Source organism: Heptranchias perlo, chromosome 9 (assembly GCF_035084215.1).
Source record: "Heptranchias perlo isolate sHepPer1 chromosome 9, sHepPer1.hap1, whole genome shotgun sequence".
Lineage (NCBI taxonomy): Eukaryota > Metazoa > Chordata > Chondrichthyes > Hexanchiformes > Hexanchidae > Heptranchias > Heptranchias perlo.
The window spans coordinates 12,039,131-12,045,133 of NC_090333.1; positions in this window are offsets into that span (position 1 = coordinate 12,039,131).

Consider the following 6,003-nt stretch of genomic DNA (forward strand, 5'->3'; position numbering starts at 1 on the left):
CTCTTCCAGCAACCCGATCACCAACTCTTCCACCGACCTGGTCACCAACTCTTCCACCAACCCGATCACCAACTCTTCCACTAACCCGATCACCAACTCTTCCACCGACCTGGTCACCAGCTCTTACACCGAACCGATCACCAACTCTTCCACTAACCCGATCACCAACTCTTCCACCAACCCGATCACCAACTCTTCCACCGAACCCGGTCACCAACTCTTCCACCAACCCGATCACCAACTCTTCCACCGACCCGATCACCAACTCTTCCACCGACCCGATCACCAACTCTTCCACTAACCCGATCACCAATTCTTCCACCAACCCGATCACCAACTCTTCCACCGACCTGGTCACCAACTCTTACACCGAACCCGATCACCAACTCTTCCACCGAACCGATCACCAACTCTTCCACCGAACCGATCACCAACTCTTCCACCGAACCGATCACCAACTCTTCCACCGAACCCGGTCACCAACTCTTCCACCGACCCGATCACCAACTCTTCCACCGATCCGATCACCAACTCTTCCACCGACCTGGTCACCAACTCTTCCACCAACCCGATCACCAACTCTTCCACCAACCCGATCACCAACTCTTCCACCGACCTGGTCACCAACTCTTACACCGAACCGATCACCAACTCTTCCACCAACCCGATCACCAACTCTTCCACCGAACCCGGTCACCAACTCTTCCACCAACCCGATCACCAACTCTTCCACCGACCCGATCACCAACTCTTCCACCGACCCGATCACCTACTCTTCCAGTAACCCGATCACCAACTCTTCCACCAACCCGATCACCAACTCTTCCACCAACCCGATCACCAACTCTTCTAACAAACCCGATCACCAACTCTTCCACCGAACCCGATCACCAACTCTTCCACCGAACCGATCACCAACTCTTCCACCGAACCGATCACCAACTCTTCCACCGAACCGATCACCAACTCTTCCACCGAACCCGGTCACCAACTCTTCCACCGACCCGATCACCAACTCTTCCACCGATCCGATCACCAACTCTTCCACCGACCTGGTCACCAACTCTTCCACCAACCCGATCACCAACTCTTCCACCAACCCGATCACCAACTCTTCCACCGACCTGGTCACCAACTCTTACACCGAACCGATCACCAACTCTTCCACCAACCCGATCACCAACTCTTCCACCGACCTGGTCACCAACTCTTACACCGAACCCGATCACCAGCTCTTCCACCAACCCGGTCACCAACTCTTCCACTGACCTGGTCACCAACTCTTCCATCAAACCGATCATCAACTATTCCACTAACCCGATCATCAACTCTTCCACCAACCCGATCACCAACTCTTCTAACAAACCCGATCACCAACTCTTCCACCGAACCCGATCACCAACTCTTCCACCAACCCGATCACCAACTCTTCCACCGACCTGGTCACCAACTCTTCCATCAAACCGATCATCAACTATTCCACTAACCCGATCATCAACTCTTCCACCAACCCGATCACCAACTCTTCTAACAACCCGATCACCAACTATTCCACCAACCTGATCACCAACTCTTCCACCGAACCGATCACCAACTTTTCCACTAACCCGATCACCAACTCTTCCACCAACCCAATCACCAACTCTTCCACCGAACCGATCACCAACTCTTCCAACAACCTGGTCACCAACTCTTCCACCGAACCGATCACCAACTCTTTAACTAACCCGATCACCAACTCTTCCACTAACCCGATCACCAACTCTTACACCGAACCCGATCACCAACTCTTCCACCGAACCGATCACCAACTCTTCCACCAACCCAACCACCAACTCTTCCACTAACCCGATCACCAACTCTTCCACCGAACCCGATCACCAACTCTTCCACCGAACCGATCACCAACTCTTCCACCGAACCTGATCACCAACTTTCCAGCGAACCGATCACCAACTCTTCCACCAACCCGATCACCAACTCTTCCACCAACCCGATCACCAACTCTTCCACCGACCTGGTCACCAACTCTTCCACCGAACCCGATCACCAACTCTTCCATCAAACCGATCATCAACTCTTCCACCAACCCGATCACCAACTCTAACAACAACCCGATCACCAACTATTCCACCAACCCGATCACCAACTCTTCCACCGAACCGATCACCAACTATTCCACCAACCTGATCACCAACTCTTCCACCGAACCGATCACCAACTATTCCACCAACCTGATCACCAACTCTTCCACCAAACCGATCACCAACTCTTCCACTAAACCCGATCACCAACTCTTCCACCGAACCGATCACCAACTCTTCTCACAAACCCGATCACCAACTCTTTCACCGACCCGATCACGACCTCTTCCAACGAACCGATCACCAACTTTTCCACTAACCCAATCACCAACTCTTCCACCGAACCCGGTCACCAACTCTTCCACCAACCCGATCACCAACTCTTCCACCGAACCGATCACCAACTCTTCCAACAACCTGGGCACCAACTCTTCCACCGAACCGATCACCAACTCTTTAACTAACCCGATCACCAACTCTTCCACTAACCCGATCACCAACTCTTCCACCGAACCCGATCACAAACTCTTCCACCGAACCGATCACCAACTCTTTTACTAACCTGATCACCAAATCTTCCACCAACCCAATCACCAACTCTTCCACTAACCCGATCACCAACTCTTCCACCGAACCCAATCACCAACTCTTCCACCGAACCGATCACCAACTCTTTCACTAACCCGATCACCAACTCTTCCACTGAGCCCGATCACCAACTCTTCCACCAACCCGATCACCAACTCTTCCACCAACCCGATCACCAACTATTCCACCAACCCGATCACCAACTCTTCCACCAACCCGGTCACCAACTCTTCCACCAAACCTGATCACCAACTTTCCAGCGAACCGATCACCAACTCTTCCACCAACCCGATCACCAACTATTCCACCAAACCAATCACCAACTCTTACACCGAACCCGATCACCAACTCTTCCACCAACCCGATCACCAACTCTTCCACCAACCCGATCACCAACTCATCCACCGACCTGGTCACCAACTCTTCCATCAAACCGATCATCAACTGTTCCACCAACCCGATCACCAACTCTTCCAACAACCCGATCACCAACTCTTCCACCAACCCGATCACCAACTCTTCCACCGAACCGATCACCAACTATTCCACCAACCTGATCACCAACTCTTCCACCGAACCGATCACCAACTCTTCCACCAACCTGATCACCAACTCTTCCACCGAACCCGATCACCAACTCTTCCATCAAACCGATCATCAACTCTTCCACCAACCCGATCACCAACTCTTCCAACAACCCGATCACCAACTATTCCACCAACCCGATCACCAACTCTTCCACCGAACCGATCACCAACTATTCCACCAACCTGATCACCAACTCTTCCACCGAACCGATCACCAACTATTCCACCAACCTGATCACCAACTCTTCCACCGAACCGATCACCAACTCTTCCACTAAACCCGATCACCAACTCTTCCACCGAACCGATCACCAACTCTTCTCACAAACCCGATCACCAACTCTTCCAACGAACCGATCACCAACTTTTCCACTAACCCAATCACCAACTCTTCCACCGAACCCGGTCACCAACTCTTCCACCAACCCGATCACCAACTCTTCCACCGAACCGATCACCAACTCTTCCAACAACCTGGGCACCAACTCTTCCACCGAACCGATCACCAACTCTTTAACTAACCCGATCACCAACTCTTCCACTAACCCGATCACCAACTCTTCCAACAACCTGGGCACCAACTCTTCCACCGAACCGATCACCAACTCTTTTACTAACCTGATCACCAACTCTTCCACCAACCCAATCACCAACTCTTCCACTAACCCGATCACCAACTCTTCCACCGAACCCAATCACCAACTCTTCCACCGAACCGATCACCAACTCTTTCACTAACCCGATCACCAACTCTTCCACCGAACCTGATCACCAACTTTCCAGCGAACCGATCACCAACTCTTCCACCAACCCGATCACCAACTATTCCACCAAACCGATCACCAACTCTTACACCGAACCCGATCACCAACTCTTCCACCAACCCGATCACCAACTCTTCCACCAACCCGATCACCAACTCTTCCACCAACCCGATCACCAACTCTTCCATCAAACCGATCATCAACTGTTCCACCAACCCGATCACCAACTCTTCCAACAACCCGATCACCAACTCTTCCACCAACCCGATCACCAACTCTTCCACCGAACCGATCACCAACTATTCCACCAACCTGATCACCAACTCTTCCACCAACCTGATCACCAACTCTTCTCACAAACCCGATCACCAACTCTTTCACCGACCCGATCACGAACTCTTCCTACAAACCGATCACCAACTCTTCCACTAAACCCGATCACCAACTCTTCCACGAACCGATCACCTCACTGCCCCCCCCCCACCGATGTTCTCCACGCCCCCCCCACCCAATCTTCCCCACGGCCCCCACCCTGTCAATCAGGCTGGCTGCCGAGCGCAAAACCAGGAAGTAAATTTTTCATCCTTAAATTAGGTCACGATCGCAGTTTCCGACCCACCAATTTTACTTCCGGGTTTCGCGTCCAATTATCTTCCTCCCCCCGTTCTCTTCCCGTTTCCATGTAAAAATCATGCCCATTGAATGCTTGTACTCTGTTATCCCACGGTAGGCATTTTAGCTGATTAACATAAGAGCAATCATTTTTTTTAAATTTAGTCTCAGGATGTGGGCATTGCTGGCAAGACCAACATTTATTGACGGTGATGGTGGGCCACCTTCTTGAACCATTAGTGGTTTGATAGAAGGTAGTTAAGAGTTGATGTGGGACAGGAGTCACATATAAATCCAACTGGGTAAAGACAGCAGGTTTCCTTTCCTGAAGAACATTTGCATTTGGCTACAAAGGTAACCAATCTACAAATGAGCCACTGGATGGTCTGATATTTACTGTGTGAAATCTCTGTCACTCTTAAATTCTGAGTTATAATCGTCAAGGTCCAAAACATTCACACAGAGTACACTGGTGATAGGAGAGGAGTGAAGTCAACAAAAGACAAAATAACCAGATACGAGCAGCAAACATGTTATTCAGGTTTGAAGTTGAATAAAATTTACAACAGTGAAATTGGATTGCCTGGTGGCCTCTCAGCTGTGTGCCTATGTGTTTGTACGACAAGCTTAACTGGAGTTTGAAATTTTTAAGAGACTGAGTGAATTCCCTTTGTGGATCCTCCCTCTCCACGACCATAACTTCACCGGAGGTTCGGCAGAAACCCCGTTTACACGTGAAAGCGCAGTTTGTCCTGAACGTTCCCTGAAGTTATGTCGGCAGAGCAGGAGACCCCACTGTGGGAATTTGCACCCTATAAGTTTCTGTTTGCATTATTGGCGTATGAATGTTTAATGAGTTCCTACGGCATTCCTCTGTCTGTTATTTTAGTGTTGGTTTACGGGTTAAGGACTCTTGTTGAAAGAATAGAAAGTGGAGTAAGTAGATGAGGACAGAGGAATATCTGTATGAGCACGTTAATCATTTGTACCCTCAGATCAAAAGTTGGCTTGTATTTTGCAACTCAAAACAGCCAAATGGTTACATTTTTGTCTTTACTGCCCCTGATGCAGAGCGTCACAACCTGGAGAGAATTAACAATGAAAGTTCGCCCCCAAGTGAACAAAAAATTTGTATCTGCTTGTAGCAAGCTTCTCATCTTTCACACTTAGAGGAGTTGCATTTAACTAAGTCACCCCTCATTATTTAATTTTTCCTGGAGTTTGCTTTTAACTTCATTCTAAAATTCTGTCCAACTGTTCTAGATTCCTCTGCTAGAGGAATGAGTTGCTTCCTACTGTTAGAGAGGATAGGAGTGTTCTTACTTATAATTCACTCCTCAAATCGAGAGGGTTCACAGACGTTGAATG